The 18,919-nt window shown below is 41.1% G+C and overlaps 1 pseudogene; it reads left to right on the forward strand.

Moving 5' to 3' along the window:
* The first annotated feature begins 6,775 nt into the window (after window positions 1-6,775).
* LOC136528856 (uncharacterized) lies at window positions 6,776-17,931 on the forward strand (annotated as a pseudogene).
* Window positions 17,932-18,919: the final 988 nt, after the last annotated feature.

Genomic DNA, 18,919 nt, shown 5'->3' on the forward strand with positions numbered 1-18,919 from the left:
GGCGTGGCCGAGGCGGCGGCGGAAGGCTTCGGCGCGGGCATGACCGAGGCGGAGGAGGAGTAGGTGGAGGAGACCGTAGAGACGATAGAGGGCGGCGTGGGGAGGGCACGGCGTGCGGTCCTCCTGGGCTTGCTTGGGGTTGGGGACTCAGCGATGAGGAGGAGGTTGGTGACATCGCCCAGCGACGCCTCTGCCGCCAATGTGGTGTGCAGTGTGGTGTGGGTAGGCGGTGGGGCTGGTGTGCTCGAGTGCGGCGGGGCTAGTGTGCGGTGTGGTGTGGGTGGCGTGTGTGCGGCCGAGTGGGTGCTGGGTGGTTACAAAGGGAGTTTGCCGAGTGCCCACGATCTAGCACTCGGCAAACACCCATTATTTTGTGGGGCCGTGAATGGGTTTGCCGAGTGCCCTAGATCTAGCACTCGGCAAATCCCATTTTGTTTTTTTCATTTTCAATAACTGAACTGCTCGGTGGGGCTGTGAAGGTGTTTGCCGAGTGTCCCAGGTATGACACTCGGCAAACTGATTTGATTTTTCCATATGCTATTCATTATTTTATTTTATTATTTTTGTGTAATGTATTTTTTATTTCCTATGATTACTGGACTGGATATTTAAAGCGTCACAAACATCAGAAATCCATCAAGATTTATATTACAAATGTTACAATAATGTATATGTCGTTACAGTAAAAATGTATATACTACAGGAATCAATTTGTGCAGCGTGGCCAAAATGGGCTCCGTGGCGGGCACCTCTTTTGCCTGCCATGGTTAACCGGTGGCCGGCCAGCGAGGCCGGCCACCGAGGCGCCCGCTGCGGGAAAAGGGTTTACCACGGCGGGCTACCTTACTTGCCTACCGCAGGAAATCGTTATTTACCATGGCGGGCGGTATGAATCGCCCGCCGCGGTTAATACGATTTACCATGGCGGGCTCTTTAAACTGCCCGCCGTGGTAAAGAGTTGATTTACCGAGGCGGGCGCTTTATCTTGCCCGCCGCGGTAAAGCCTGTACAAATACACACCCCTTCATCTTCTCCATGGGTCTTCCTCTCTCAAACTCATGGGGGCAGGCTTTGCCCTAAAATTTGAGGAAACTTTTGATTTGAGTTGAAGGGCTTGGATTTGAGGGAGGAGGACATCATAAGAGGTTCATAAAGGCTCTCCCTCTCTCCTTCCATCCTCTTTCTCTATTTCCATCACCTAGAGTTCTCTCTAGATCTAGATCTAGATCTAGATCAATTTTAATGGAAAAAATGATGTCATGTATTTCTTTAACTTTAGATTCATCATAGATGCATGCTTCATCTTTCACATCGTCATTTCCTCTCTTTTTCATGATTTTGGACATAAAAATCATCAATTTCTCCTAATTCTTCTTTATTTAATGTTGATTGTGATGGATAATGTTCGCAGGTATGATGGATAGGTCAGAATGGATGTACCGGATCGATAGAGTGAATGATCCGCGGTACCTCTTTGAATTAAGGAAGTTTATTGCTGCTGGTAAAGCTCACCGTGAGAGACTGAAGTGGATGACAACCATATGTCCATGTTCTCGTTGCAAGAACCTGAAAGCCCACCGAGACAGCGAGGTGCAAACTCATTTGATCATGTATGGTTTTGTCGAGGGCTACACAGTCTGGACATTTCATGGTGAAAGAGTTGGTGCGAGTGGCGGTGCATCTGGAGTGAGCTCTTCGACGTCGACGACGATAGCACCACCGGTGAATAAAGATCCTTTAGGAGCACCTGGCTCCTCATCATCTTCAGCAGCAGCTGTGCCAACCGACAGTGACAACAGTTGTCGTGATTACATCATGGTGGATGATCTAATGCAAGACATGGCCGACGAAGTCGGCGACGGTGGGGATGGTCAGGATACTGTGAGCCAACCCGAGGATGTGCAGCTTGTTGAAGATCTAGTCAAACACTTCGATGAAGACGATGTTGTGTTGGGTTGCCCAAAGTGGTTGGAGAATTTCAGAGAGTTGAAGCAGGCGGCAGTTGATCCTCTCTATAAGGACGGTGGCGATTGTCCGAAGGAGTGCACGACGCTCTGTTTTAACCTCCATATGTTGATGTTGAAGGCTCGTCATGGTTGGTCTGACACTAGCTTCAATGAGTTGTTAAGCTACCTTACCACCACGTACCCAACGGCTAACAAGGTGCCCGCCAATACTTATTGGGCCAAGAAGCTGATCCGGCTAGTGGCGATGAAGCTTAGAAAGTTTGTTGCATGCCCTAACCACTGCATCCTGTATCGGGGCAATGAGTATGAGAATTTGATGAGTTGTCCGCACTGCGGCTTTAGTCGGTACAAGAAAAATGCTGGTTGTCGCGTGGATGCAGAAGATGAGGGAGGCTTGCGGGGTGGTCGGAAGAAGAACAAGAAGGGGGCAAAGAAGAGCAGTGCGGCCAAACAGATCTCGGCTCAGTAGGACGATGAAGAAGAGGGTTACACGCACAAGAAAAGTCCAGCACTGTCGGTGTGGTACCTGCCCTTGACCGATCGCCTGCGTGCAATATTTGGGAACCCGGACGATGCCAAGCTCATGTCCTGGCATGCATTAGCTGACCGCCTAAAAGACGATGGCAAGCTACGGCACCCATCCGATGGCAAGCAGTGGAAGGATTTCGACAAGGCCTACCCGGAGTTTGGCAAGGAGCCCAGGCATGTTAGGTTCACGCTGAGTACCGACAGGATGAACCCGTTTGGTGAGCTTAGCAGCTCGCATAGCACTTGGCCCGTCGTGCTCACCATGTACAACCTACCTCCCCATCTATGTCAGAAGCGTAGGTACCTTATGCTGACCATGCTTATCTCCGGACCGAAGCAGCCCGGCAACGATATAGATGTGTTCCTGGAGTCGTTCATGGAGAAAATGAAGATAGTATTTGATGTTGGGGTTCAGATGGTGGATGCATCCCGTAAGGAGAAGTTCACACTAAAAGCAATCATCTTTATCACCATCACCGATTACCCCGGTCTCTTCTCACTGTCGGGGCAGATCAAAGGGAAGACCGGCTGTGTAATTTGCATCGATGGGACCTGCTACACTTACCTCAAGGGATCCAATAAGATGGTGTACATGAGGCATAGACGGTTCCTCACCAAAAATCATAGGTATAGAAGAAGTATTATGAACAAATACTTTGACAATCAGGACGAGCCGCAGCATGATCAACCGATGCAGACTAGTTGGGGGACAAAGGTGTATGAGATGGTCAAGGACATGGATCAGGTGGAGTTTAGAAAGAAGAAGAAGCCGCCTGAAGAGGGGACCAAGCAGACAAGGAAGCGAAAGCGGAACCAGACGGAGGAAGTCCCCGCCGCCGTTCCTTTCAAGAAGAAGTCAATTTTCTTCAAGTACCTGTCGTATTGGAAAACACTGAATACACCCCATGCCATCGACTGCACGCACCTGGAGAAAAATATCTTCGAAAGCACGATCGGTGTCCTACTGGACATCAAGGGCAAGACAAAGGATGGTATCAAGTCACGGATGGATCTTGTCAATCTGGGCGTCAGGCCGGACCTTCACCCGGGACCGCCTCAGAACGGTAAAGTCGATATCCCGGGTGCGGCCTGCAACCTAACGCAAGACGAGAGGACGACTTTTCTTAAGTTGCTTAGGGGTATCAAGGTGCCGACTGGTTTCTCTTCCAACATCAAGAGCCTGGTCTCCATGAAAGACCTCATAATGACCGGCTACAACTCACACGACTGCCACGTCATGCTGACGGTGTTCCTACCAATTGTGATTAGGGCTATCCGTCCAGAGTACGTGAAGATGGTCATCACACGGATGTCATACTGAATGTACCAACCATTAGAAATATGTCGTGAAGAGGAAAAATTGTTTTAGAATTTTAACTAAATTATGTCATCCTATTAATTTATTGTACTAAGCACATTTAGGAGAACAACTGCATAATACCACACCCACATTGAGGTGACGGACAGTGTCAATTTTATAGCAAAATTCTACAAAACTGGATGGAACACTATACCAAAACGTGGAAAATGACAGCACCAAATTTCAGAAGTTCTTTCATACGGGTGGCAAATAGCAAAACAAGAATGGATGTAACACATGGATGTAATACAACATGGATCCCTCTTCCCGGAGGTGGCATATGTCAAAAAAAAATCATGAATTGAGGAGGCTACCGATTAGGGTGCACCTAGAGGCCTGTGTGAGTTTGCCATCGCTGGGAGCCAGCGCAGGCTGCAGCGACGGCCAATCACCTGTGCGAAGGGGAAGATGGAGAGAGAGGATTCGGGGAGGAGCCATGAGGCGGAGAAGGAGGAGGAGAGGCTGAGGTACCAGCGGCAGATCCACCTGCTAAGCTTCGCCGCCACCGCGGCCTGCGAGGAACCGCACTCGGGAGTGCCATCGTCGCCCCCCTGGCGAGGTCACCGCCACCCAGCACCGCGCCGGCCTCTCTGGCCCCGGTGCGCCGTCGAAACCAGGTCGGCGGCACACCGGGGCCGGAGAGGCCGGCGCGGTGCTGGGTGGCGGCGACCTCGCCAGGGGGCGACGATGGCACTCCCGAGCGCGGCGTCGCCGAGGGCGGGAGTGGACGCGGCGTTCGGCGGGTGGGCAGGGTGCGGGAAAGAGAAGCATCGGGGAGGCTGGGGAAGGAGAAGCGTCGGAAAGACCGGAGAAGGAGAAGCAGAAGCCGCACATTATATTTGGTTCACCGGATTCGAACCAGAAGCCAGTGAAGCGAAAGAGAATCAGAGGAGAAGGCGGAAAAGTGAAGGAGAAGCCCAGGAAGCTGCTTCCAGTAGAATCTGCTCCAATAAATCTGGACCGTGAAATGGAAGATCGGACAGCCGGGTGATTTTAGGGTGACGTGGATGGCGCTTCGCAAATTGTAGTTTTAAATAAAAGCATACACATATATATTGTCATATAAATTCAATCATCGGGCATATGGCAAGTTTCAGATACGTGTCTTAGCTTATTGCAAAAACCATATCCCATTTTAGTCCTAATATGTGTCTTGACAAGTTTCACGGCTGGATAGACTCTCTCGGTGGTCGCTTTTGATATTGGAATATGAGTAATCCTAGCAGTCTATCGAACCTTTACCTAATCTCATTAGTCCCTTTGTTACATCAGCAAATGATGGCAATGTACTTAGCTCTGGATGGTTGCATATATCAAGTTGAAAAGGAAATTAACTATAGAATTAACAAGGATTTGTGATATGTGAAACATAAAAAGGAATAAATAAATAAATTACTAAACTATGTGGACAATGGGACCCTTCGTTTCCTCCTTGCATGGGCCTGCCCGCCCCCCTGTCTCCGCCCCTGCGCGTGGGGTTCTAACTTCTGGCCAAGCTTTTGATATCAAGCAGGTCGGATCGGCGATCCAGAAAGCGGTGGGAAAGCTCATCAAGGTTTTTAATTTCCGCATGGCATGGTAGTCGCATAAGGCCCCTTTTGGTTATCATGGATCTCCTCCCTAGAACAAATCCTAGCTGGATTCTTCTCAAATTTATATAAGTTTCCATCGTCTGGAACTATTTCAGGGAGAATCCAGACTAACCGAACAAGGTCGAAATGAATACAAACAGCTACTCCTAGCCAATAAGAGGAAAAACTGCATGCATGTGCCGTGAGAGAGAGATTGACACTTGATATGGGCTCCAGCGAAGTGCTTCGTCCTTAACCTTCCGAAGTTAAAAAGTTGTCATACCAGAATTTACATATCTCTGTACCCTTTCCATTCATCGCACCTCTTCTGGATTTTTTTTAGGAAAACCTCTTCTGTAATTGCTATGTGTATAGTTGTTGTAGGATCAGAACATCTTTTACAAGTTCTTTTAAGTTAGGGAGATAGCAATGCATGCATAGAAGAACCTTTTATGCGTATTTTTGAGTCTTAGTTTTTAAAAGCCTAATTTGGCGAATATAATCACCGGTCGTTTCAGTATGCCCAAGTGCCCAACAAACTGTTTGGAAATAAAATCACAAAGATTTTTCAACAATAGTAGTAAAATGTAAAGAAGTGCTAAGTCAAAAAAGTAACACACAACGACAGACTTTCAGCCTGTTCGGGAGGCCGTAAACGATCGTGGATTATTTACTGCTGGCTGGTTTGGTGTGAGAGAAAAACACTGTTCCTGGCTGGAAATTTACGATCGTTTACGAGCAAGCGAACAGGCTTTTTATTTATTGGACAAGATATTCCAACACGTATCATGTCGATCATATATATACCTATTACAATAAGGATACAGTATAGCATGACCCACGCTGGTAATGATCCTCACTGGAAATTAAGGGAAAAAGGACACGCACGGACACAGAAACACATAATTTTTTTTAGACCCAATTACATACGTAGAAGCTCACTTACATGAGCAGGTTGAGTTGATAGTAAATCAGATTCGCGGGTGAAAACAAACAAAAAGATGGCATCGATCAGTATGTTGGATGTAGTAATAGTCAATTAGTCATTGAATTTATTTATTTTTCGTTTTTTACCGGTGACCATTTGGTTGCACACGGAGGAGTTGCATCCTAAAATGCAGTGGTCGACGGCAGCATTTCCGTTTGCTGCAAAAATCAAAGAAGTTAGTATGTATTATGAGACGGGATTTCCAGTTTGCGTTGTGAGAAATCAAATATATACTAGCAAATTCAGTCAGTGAGAATAAAAATTATATATAGAGGAGAATGAAAAGGCCGGCCGGTTCAATAATAATATTTTACCAGAAGAGTCGTCGGATGATGATGAACGGTGTCCGCTGGGGCATTCATCTCCGCTGACGGTGTGGCACCGGTACGCTTCTCTGCAGCCCGGATCACAGAATTTCTCTGCGTCTTGAGGTGGAAAGAAGGCAAAACAAGCTTCAACGCACTCATGATACTCCGTCATGTTTGAGCAGCAAGCTTCAACGCTTTCACCTCCCAATTTAATCAGCTCCGCCGACCACCGGCAACCACGAGCCGCCTCCCCTCGGCGCACACAGCAGATCGGCAAGGTCTGAGCGCATCATCCTCAACACCGAGTAGACCGGCCGGCCGCGGCCATCATCGCGCCAACCACGGCCAAGAAGCTCCTCGCCTTCGGCCTTCCCCGGTGTCGCCGTACGTGCAGCAGTTTCTTGACAAGAACGATGGTACGGCCCTCACGCCTTCATGATTCTAGCATTCGATTTGAACACCGATTTCTGGTCTGCGCGAAACAAATATATATATCAATGTGGCACACTGAAAGTGATGCCAACTGCCAGGTTTTCTTGTGCTTCTTTTTCAGGTTAATTTCACAAGATTTCTGCATCTTTATTTAGGTTCCCAGTCTTGAGCATCAACCAAGAAAAGAATCAATTCACGTTTTGCAGGTCCCTACCTACCCCTTTAGCTCCGGTAGCACGATCCATTCTCAATGCTACGCAGCTAGCTTTTTCTCCCCTTTAGCTCCTTTTTGCTTTGTCAGGCAGGGGAGGCAGTTTTGCTTTGCTTCTATAAGAGACAGTAGTGCGATTAGGCTGGGCAAGTGATAAACCGTTGCTGGGATTTGTTGGATCTATCAAAGTTGGTCGGGTGGTATCTCTTGGGTGAAATACTACTGCCAGATACTACTCTAATTCTTAATTATTCAGTGACTAGATGATATCCTCTCTTTTTTCAGCAAATAGTTTGGAATTGTGTATTGCATTGCATATGCACTTGTGGGGCAGAGGAGATAGTACATAATACATTCTAGGGGCAATCAGTTCAAGGACTGGAAAGTGTTGTTTTCTTGGTGAAGAAAATCTGTATTATGAAAGATATCATCACTATAAATTTCCTAGCCCATGGAGACCTGTGTTCTTTTGTTAGTTCCCAGTGTTAATCAACAAGCACTGGTATGCATAAAAGAAATTCTTGAAATCAGACTTTTGAAATTTCTTGGTGTGGCATCTTGTGTCTGACAAACAACTCTTGGGATAAAAGGTTCAACATAGACAACACCTTACCGATGATTAACAGTCATTTTAACATGTGTATTGATCCAAATTGAGTAATTCTGATGGGATCTTCAGTTTCTTTAGGTATAAGCTTAGAGTAACCACCCCATAGTTCAATTTGCTACAATCTTCTAGATTATTATCACACAAGACCTCAAATAGGGAAAACCAATCTGTGCAAACAATCTCCCAAAATTCTTGGTCAACTTTCATGGGGAAACCATCAGGTCATGCAGCCTTGTTGATTGTCATGTCAAAAACAGCCTTTTTAATTTCCTTGATATGAATAGGTCTATATGTGAAGCTTTGCCGATTTCTGTTAATATTTTTCATGCTCTTATTCAAAAATTAACAGAAATAGGTTAAATAAATTTATCTTTATTTTAGGCTTTTTCCTATATAGTTGACACTATTTATACTGTAAATCTGTAATTTAGAATTTTTCCCTTCAGTGTCAATAAATCATCTTCCATGCATATTTTAGCAGCTAAGAGAATGGCCTGCAAGATGCGTGTTAGACATTTGAAAAATGCCAGTTTACGAAGTGATGAATCACTGTTGACAGTGTCCAAATCATTTTTATGCTTATAGCTTTAATTTAGTCTTAGTTGTTTTGATAGACTGCATAAATTAGAAGAAGAGAATAAGACTTGTAATATGTATGCAAGACTAGTGGATCATTGGTAAAAACTATGTATTTTTTTCCCATTTTGTTTTAATATATGGATGTCAGCCAGTATAGCTACAGCTAGTTTGCCAGGAGCTTAGATGGAGAGGCGGCTCCTGGAGGCAGCCATGGTTGGCAGTGCCACATCAATGAAGGAGATGGCTGCACAGGATCCAAGCCTGCTGCTTGGAACAACTCCTCAAGGGAGCACCTGCCTCCACATCTCCTCCATCTATGGCCATGAGGGATTTTGCAAGGATGTGCTGGCGCTAAACAATTCTCTTCTCACTATCGCAAACATGGATGGTGAGACACCACTGCTCACTGCCGTGACAAATGGCCACATGTCTTTGGCCTCTATTCTACTTGAATGCTGCTGCACACTAGGGTTCAGTGAGGCAATCTTGCAACAAGACAAAAATGGTTGTAATGCACTGCACCATGCCATTCATAGTGGTCACAAGGACCTTGCACTGGAATTGATAGAAAAAGAGCCTGCCCTGTCAAAAGCTGTGAACAAATACAGTGAGTCACCAATGTTCATCGCGGTAATGAGAGATTTTACAGATGTTTCTGAGAAACTGATGGAAATTCCTGGATCTAACCATGTTGGAACATACGGCCACAATGCCTTGCATGCTACTGTGAGAAATGGAAATGCAGGTTAGAATTATATGGACTATGAACTAAATTGGTTGTATTATTTATTTATTTATTCATTATTGCAGAAAAACTGGCAACATTATTTTTACAGCACAATCTATTCTTTAATTTTGTACAGGAAAGATTCTTTAATATGGGACTAATATTATTCGCCATTCTCCTTTGGTTAGTTTATTGACAAGCAAATTGCTGCCTCAATTTGTTTTCAGTTATGGCTAAAAAAATTTTGGAGGGACGTCCTTGACTGGTGAAAGAAAGAACCAGCGACAAGAAGACCCCAATCCTGATGACAGTAATTTGGGACAAGATAGACGTGCTCCGTGTGTTGTTGGAACATGATGTTTTTTTAGGGTATGAATGCTATGATGATGCTGGTAATCTGAGCCCTCTTCTTGTTGCTGCTGCATATCGAGGTCATGTTGATGTTGCTCAAGAGCTTCTCAACCACTGTCCAGATGCTCCCTATTGCGACAGAAATGGTTGGACATGCCTTCACGAAGCTGTAAAGGAAGGTCAGACAGAGTTTGTGGAATTTATCCTAAGGACACCACAACTTCGTAAACTCATCAACATGCGAAATAATAAGGACGGACGAACTGCTCTGCATCAAGCTGTCCAGATGTGCAATCCTAAAATTGTTGCCTCGTTGTTGTTTCATAAAGACACAGACTTCACATTGAATGATCACAGAACTGGCGAGTCAGTAATTTGGCAATTACGGTGGGCTTCAAAGCATGCCAAGACTTTAAACTGGGTATGTACTGCCTTCATATCGTTTTAATCGTGTATATATTTACACCTATACCTTAGACCTTTTGAATAAGAAATACATAAAATGAATGCAGCTAATTTAGGATAAAAAAGAATATGAGAATTGAAGGAAACCAATAAAATGCAAAACTAGTTGAGTGTATATGTAGAACATTTAAACTGGGAGGTAGAAACATAGAAAGTCATGGAAGGCATGCTGCCCCAACAATTCCAAATAATTTCCTGTTTTCATTCGGTATTATGACATATATCACTTCGCCCACATGAACATGCAAATCACTGGAACACAAATCTCATGTAGAGGCACGCTATTAGAGGCGTTTTGCACAAGGCATATCAAACGTGGGATGGGAGATGTTTTTTAGGTATTCTATAAGCTGTTTCCCAAACAAAAATCATGTAGAAGAATTCTTTAGACAAGCAATTTTAAAAACCAAGGTATCAGCTACTATTTACCGAAGTTTAAATGACATCTTTCTTTGCATTGGAAATGATATTCCCCTATATTATATTGAAAATAAGTCTACTTTACATCCTGAACTTTCATGAACCTCAAACAAGACGCTACTCAATCTTACATCATTTATTTTTCAACTTTGTTAGGACAGTTTCAATGGTGTATTGATGATGGTTTCTATCCTCATTAAATGACTTGCCACGTAGGCAAAACGCTGACATGGCAACATAATTAATTAAGAAAGAGAGTAAAAATCCTAGAAATGGTTTTCTCATGAAGAAATCAGGTCTTCTCTTGACCCAATGCACCAAGAAACCATGAAATCGCCATTAGGGAGAAACCACCAGTTTCCAGGAGGCTCGTGCCGCACTCCCATTGGAGAAAGAAGATAGAGTTGGGAGAAAGAAAGATAAAATAATTATTACTCATAGAAATCATGGGTTAGAAAGCAGTACTTTTTTTTGGTGCGGTATCCTATGTTATAGAAACTATTAGTTTTTTTCATTGGGACTGTCCTTACACATTTAGGGTAGTTTTGAGTGACGTTGCAATATGGCCTGAGACTGATGCAATTTTTTGATGTATAAAATAAATAAAAAGGACGTACCTAGTGCAGAGAGCTCCCGCTCTGTGCGAGGCCTAGGGAAGGGTATTAGTAGCAAACCTTATCCTCGCTTGTGTAATGCGAGGAGACCGCGACTTGAACCCAGGACCTTCCGATCATAGACGGTAAGACTCTATCACTTGCACCAGACCCGCCCTTTGATGTATAAAATAAATAAATTACTTTAATTTTTTTATGTATACAAATTCTCTGTTGTGCACCTAGACAAAGCCAAGTCACCTAGCTATCTTACTACTACTAATAAGAGGCCCCAATGGAGGCACCACGTTAATTCTCACCTGATGCGTTAGGAAAAAGATAAATCCTATAGATTCTCACAATAATAAAAAAATATTTGCCCTTTGATTTGGTAGACTCTAATCATCTTCCCCAATATAACTACTAATTAGAGGCCCCAACGGAGACACCACATTAATTCTCACATGACATGCTAGGAAAAAAGATAAATCCTACAAATTCTCATAATAATCAGAAACATCCGGCCTTTGATTTGATAGATTCTAATCATCTTCCCCAATAATAGCCATTGGATCTATTGCAGCATATCAAAAAATTACCCACCACTGTCATTATGAAAAATACATAAAGTAACTTATTAATTTTCCATGTAAATTACCCACCTTTGCCATTACAAAAGATAATTCAAAATAACACCCTAGATTTGTATCTAAATTACCATCTTGGCTATTATGAAACATAATTTAAAATAACCCCCTAACATTACGTCTAAATTACCCAACTTTATCATTATGAAAGATAATTTAATCCTCTAACTTTATATCTAAATTACCCACATCTACCATTATGAAAGATAATTTAAAATGACTCCTAATGATTTTATAAATTATCCACCTTTATCGCTACGAAAGATAATGCAAAGTAATATTCTAAGTTAGCATTTAACATGACAATATATGTCATTGTGAAGATAATATAAGGTATTACCTTTATATTTGCATGTACCTTAGCCATTATAAAAAAATAAACAAAAATCTCTAAAATCCACACATAAAATAGTATTATATATTATTACAAAAAAAATCAATACACATAAAGTACGATACATATATATATTTCTAATTTATAGACTTCTATAATCGTGAAATAAAATAATTATAACGCTATATGTCATCATGTATATCAAATAAACATGTATACATTAGGATAAATATTTATTTTAACAACTTATGAAACATGAAAAAATATTCACTTACAAACCAATAACACTTTATATTAGTACTCCATGATAAAAAGTTTTATAAGTTATTATTTTTAATAAATTTATATATTTTTACTAAAACATTATGTCATATCAATATTATTAATTTAATTTTATGCATACTATGGTATATAAGTAATACTACACACCTATGATATAAAAAATTCAACATGTTTAGTGTTGGGACGCAAGCCGAGTTTCAACTTATGTGGAAAACAATACTATTAGGACTAGATCTTTTTAATAAAAGCATTTTTTGTATAAAAGATAAAGAATACTAGAATTTCTAATTAACATGTGACAAAATTGCAACAACTTGATGAAAAATTAAAAGATAAACTATAGATTTACTAAGTCACAAAAAGGCTTGTATCAAGAGTTTATATATCTTAAAACTAGATTTCAACTAAATACCTATCACACTAGAAAAAAATACTAGAAATTGTAACTACAGGTCTCACTAGAGCTTGCATGTTAATCATTACAAGACTTGATAGGAAAACAAAAGATAGATCCTAGAAATTCTCATAAAAATCATAAATATCTTACCATTAGTTATATATAACCTAATTACCATTGATAATAATAAAAGTTGTTGAATCTATTCTATTTTATAAATAATTATCTACTTCTGCTATTGTGTAAAACAATATAAACTAGCTCATGACTCTAATTTATATTGCCATGTCCTTAAGAAATATGATCTAAAGTAGACCTAAATTTGCATTTAAGTACTAATGTCCTTTTATTATGATCGATAATTTACATAACTCAGTTTTCATAGAAAAATTAAATACCCCTCAAATCTACATCTAAATTGTCAACTTCTTCTTTTACAAAAAAATGTTTAGATAATGAATAGAGTATATATATGTTTCTACATTACCTCACCTCTATGAATATTGATATAGTAAAATTTGATTAAAGTAAATGTACGTGTCCTTCCAACATGCATGAGCAATAAAATGTATATGTTATGTTTCATCACATAAAAAATATTTTCTTAACAACTCATATACTAATGATACTAAATTATTTAAACCATATAACTATAACTGCAATTTATATGGATTGTTCCTTTAGATATATTTATGTAATTTAACTAAAATGTTTGACATGTCTATATTGATAATATAACCATAACTGCAAATATAATTTCTTCATAGAAAAATTCAATCATCTTGAGAAGTGTGGGAGACCACTTGTGGCTATATTTTCCTGGCCCTTTAATAATACTTTAGAGTAAAAAGTCGGTCATTATAATGTATAAGTATCAAAATTCTTTTGAGGTTAGCATGGCTACTCCTGTCCAAGATCCCACTTTAAGTTATATGACATATCTTTAGCAATATGGTGCATGTTTCAAATAATGACTTATGCTATTGTAGTACTTAAGAACATACTCTATGGCTTAAAATTCTTATTTTAAAAAGTGCAAAAATGAGAGTTAATGAAAGATACAATAAGCACACGAGTTACAACTTAACTTGAGGAGATAAAAAATCCATAGCAGTTGATAAGAATAAAATTTGTAAAATCAAAATTTAGATTTATGGTTTCATAAGATACATGATGCAACAAGAGCCACCATGATTAATGATAAGGTTTCAAAATAATTTTATATTTAAAATATATAGAGGTTCCATGCAATGGAAAAATATAAATGTGGATAAAAAATATATAGATTAGTTGCTTGAAAAAATAGTAGTTAATAAGTTCATGGTAAGTAGGTATAGACTACAAAGTATCTACTATGTCTATTATGTTAGAAGATAAACAAAGAGAAAATATATATAATTTAATATAGGTAAAAATGTACTCCCTTCATTATAAATTATAAGACGTCTTGAGTTTTCTAAATACATAACTTTTGTTATACACTTGGATGTACTGTATAGATACATAGTAAAAACAGTGTATCTAGAAAAGCCAAACCGTCTTATAATTTAGAATGAATTGATTATTAAATAGTACCTCATACTTATATCTCCTAAAATTCTAACCCATGCGAGAGCACGTTGATGGACTAGTAAAGCAAATCCACATCGTATCTCATTTTTTTATCAAGAAACATTGCATCTCATTAATTTGAAACCTGGTTTTTGTAATACTTGAGGCCAATGCCTTGGGTTTTGTCAAATCTTGTTTTTCTCTTTATTTGACGTGTGGGGTATTCCTCGATGTATGTATCTGATATATCATCTCCGGCCACTTTCATTATTTTATTTCTCAACTAACAGCAGAAATGATCCTATCATCATAGTTTCTAATTTAACGAAGAACTTTTTTACTATAGTTGGAGAGGCGTTAGGAAGCGTTAGCTTTGTCAATGATTGGTGGGCCCATACGAGGGAAGACGTTGAGAGGCGTTAATGAGGGAGGCTCCGTAACGTCTCCCAACGCCTCCAAAGTTGAGAGGATTAGAGGATTAGGACTTCAAATAAAAGAGTGATAATTTTTTTTTAGTTATTTTTTTAATTAAGGGTAAAACAGTAAATTCATAATTATAAAAATAATATTTTGAGTAGTATAATTGGGATGTATGATTTAAGTACTATAGTTATATGAATATTTGCTTTAAAAAAAATGAATATATTCATTCGCCGCCGTCGTCCGCCGTCCGTCCGCGGGAGGACCTCGACGCGCTCCTGCATCGTCTCCCGTGAGATCCGGGCCCGACCCCTCCTCACCAGCCCTCAGCTCCCCAACCGAGCACATGGAGGCCGCGGCGGCGACTGCGCCCCGGGTCACAGCGGTGGCGGCCGTCCCAAGGAGTTGAACGAGGATAATAAGTAGTATAGTTAGCTGAATATTTTGTTCGTGAGTTCATTCTCCGTCTCTGTCTCTGCCGCCGTCCATCCGTCCGCCGCCGCCGCCGTCCGCCGAGGGTAGGATGAGGGCGAGGGCGAAGGCAGGGCGGCGGCAGTTGCGGCCTGACATCACGGAGTCTCTACGGGATGCCAGGTGCCATGGGATTGGAGCCTTGCGTGAAGGAGGAGGTGATGAAGGCGGCGGCAGAGGCGAGTTTGACAACGGCGCTGCTCTGGTGGCTGTTGGTGTGTGCATAGGTCTGCCCGTTCATCTCCAATCCCACCCCTCCCCAGCTGTCGTGCTCGCATTTCCCCTTCCACCATGGCGTGGTCCCCGGCGCCCGGAGCGCCCGAAGACCTGATCCGGCTCCACCTCCGTCGACTTCTTCCTCGTCTCCACCGCTACCGCCGTCCTCACCCCCCACCGCCACCGTCCTCGCCCCCACCTCCGTCTCCTAGATCTCCTGGATCTGCGTGATCTACTGATCTGTGCATCATTGATTGAGCCCTTTGATTCGACATTACTACTAATTGCTTATGTGCTTATACTCTCATGAATTTGCAATATTCAGTTAGTGTCTAATTACCAGCAGTCCCTGGGTTTGCTGCATCTGGTGACAGGAGCAGCTCAGGGTCGATGGGTGGTTTTGATTCTTTGCACGATGGATTAAGTGATAAGCTTGCTAATGTGGCACGCAACATCCAAATGGAGGAGGATAAGGACGACGACGACGAATGGGAAGATGAGGAATTTGAGTTCAGGCCTGATCCATTTAAGCGAGGTTCGACATATTATGTTCGTCATCTAAAATCTTTTGCAACCTATATGATTTTGTTATCCTGTGTAAGCATTCAGGAATTAGTGGGTAAGTGTGTGGGCTAGAAATGTTTGCTATCCTGAAATCACAGTTAAATTGTGTGTTTTACTAGCTGATGTTCATTAACAAAATGGGAAAATATCCTGAAGTATTGGTGTATATTTGTGAAAGTCTAAAGGGATAATTCTGTAAAGGCACAATTTAATGTTATATTGTTACTTTAGACCCTTTTTAACTTGTTATAAGGAATTCCCAGCCTTTGGATTTTACAAACACAGGATGCAGTAAGGGCTTTAAACTTTAAAATTAAAGTACTGTTGCAAAATGCTGCAAAAACCTGATCCACGGTTGGGGCTTGGGACAAGCCACCCTTGCAGCTGCTAGGTTGTGAAAGATTACTTTTCTGTGTGTATGTGGTATGTGTGAGTAATTTTATTTGCTATGGTAGTATGATTCATGAATTTTAGTAAGGGCTGCTTTTGGTGATTATAGTATTCAGTGCATTAGCTAGAGATAACTTATAAAAATGTGCACTGACAGGTCTTCATTTTTTATGGAAGTGTCTTTCACTTTCATGGAAGCATACCTTTCTTTTTGCTGATTGGTTCAATAATGATAGTTGAGAAGGATACTTTCTAATTCTGCCATCCTCTCTGCTGATCAGTACTTCCTTTCTAATGACAACAATTTGTTTCTTTCATTAGTCACAGCATCGCATATATAGTTGGTGATTCTTCTGAAAGGAAACTGATCAATGTTTTTGCATAATGTCCAAAGTAACTGAGATGATGTACACCTTTGTTCCTTGTAAATAAGGCTCAGTTAAGGGAGATTCATATACGACAAGTACTGATATCATTTTTATTTTTAGAATTTTGTATATTTATAGGAATTTAAAAAAAAATTGATGCGTTCAAGTACTGCTGTACAGTCTATAGGTAGGGTGTACTCTGTTCTAACTTCCTGTGCTGTTGCGGTACTGTCTTGTGTTGGCCGATTAAATTGATCTCAACCATATTTGATCTGCCGTGACTATCATGTACTCTGGTTGGTTAGCCTGTGTAATTAAATTCAGTTGATCTCACGAAGGAAACTAGCTGCTATATATCTGATGTTCTGTCCCTGCTGAGGATCAGACAGTAGGATATCTGTTTATCAATTGAGATTTTGAAATGTGAATTGTCTTTTGTCAGACCTGCATTTAATAATTGAGTTATGCCACACATCAAGTATATTATAAATTACCTGCTGTCCATTTTTTGATTTTGGAGAAAAAAATCGGCCAAATATCTGGCCAAGCATTCTGTGCGGCCGATCGTCAGTGTATGTCAAAGTGTACTGCAATGTTCTAATTGGACGAAGTGATATGTTGAATATTGCAGGACCTATGGATGCAGAGTCGCGGCAGGAGCATGACGAGCTGGAACAGAGGATGAAGCATGAGCGTGAAGAAATGGATAGTGTGGTTATGCTTCACCATACTGAAATGGACATCAAGCTGAGAGAAGAGCGTGCATCCTTGGGCTGTGCACTCAAAGGAGGAACCTAACAAAATGGATACCAACATCATGCTTCAACGGGACATGCTCTTAGACAGAAAAATACTATACGATGGCTGTCTGACAGTGCAGAAACCAGCAGTCAAACAGGGCCAAAGGAACCAAACTGCATGTGACTGTTACTTAGTAGTCAGAGCAACAGTGTGGGCTGTCTGAAGCCTGCAAACTTACTTAGTTCTATCTAGCAGCCCATTTACTAACTTTACTGTCATTTTACAGTTTTCGGTTGGCATTATCTTATCTCTTTTATCAGCAGCTTCATCCTGAGTGCAAAAGGTTCAGTAGCTAGCATACTTGCTGATCACATTTCGATTGCTCCTTTGTTGTCGACAGATTAATTCATTGGTAAATTTATGACGTGATGAACATCTGTTGTTTCACTATCCAGGTTCTCACTGCCATAGGGAACTTTTGCATCTTTTCAATTGCTGTGGGAATGGTCTTGGGAGCTTATCGTCAGAAGTTTTTGGGTTTGGGACCGAACTGAGTGCATATGGTTAAAAGAATAGGCAGAAGTATGACCAAGCACTTTCTAGCTTGGTCCATGTGTCATCAGGTTGAATAATGATTGGTTCAATAATGATAGTTGAGAAGGATAATTTCTAGTTGTGTCGTCCTCTCCGCTGATCAGTACTTCCTTTCTAATGACAACAATTTGTTTTTCTGTTTGTCGAGGCGAGGTGGGGCTATTTCGTACTCAGTTCAACGAATATATGCTAGCTTTTATCTTCTTATACAAGAGTATGGCATCTGCCTTCTTATTTGCATTGGCAAGGTGGGACTATTGCCTCTTCCTCTAGGAGCAAAGCTGGCACTAGCAGGCAAGATGCGGTACTGCTACTTTGCACATTGGGCCGGCCCAAAATTAGATAGCTGTCCGGTGTTCTCCTATTCTCATACACGTGAATGTGAGCTTCATTTTTTTTTTCCAAAAATCCTATGTGTAGTGTAGTTCTATACTACTCACATGGAAATAAAAAAAATATTTCAAATTCTATTCTATAAATCAGGCGCTGAGCAGATGCAACTATATAATATAACTATCGTAAAACTTCCACTCAAACAAACAGCCTTATATAGGTCGGTTGCTAAATGTTTCAAGTGTAGCCGCAAAGGGCAAGGCCGCATGGGTTCGACCCTCTCTACTGTATTTTTTTATTATTTTTTTTGTTTTTCCTATGGACTTTTTTTAATACGTATTACATCTCACAGTTAACTAATATAGACTTTTTTATAAGCAATATATCTCATGGTTAATTGGACCGATTACTATCATGTCTCGTCTAAGTGGACTAAAGGCCTAACAAAGTGGCAGTACAGATCTTCATACTCTTCCCATATAACTATATGAGAAGATGTAT

The sequence above is a fragment of the Miscanthus floridulus genome, chromosome 19, assembly GCF_019320115.1.
Source record: "Miscanthus floridulus cultivar M001 chromosome 19, ASM1932011v1, whole genome shotgun sequence".
NCBI lineage: Eukaryota > Viridiplantae > Streptophyta > Magnoliopsida > Poales > Poaceae > Miscanthus > Miscanthus floridulus.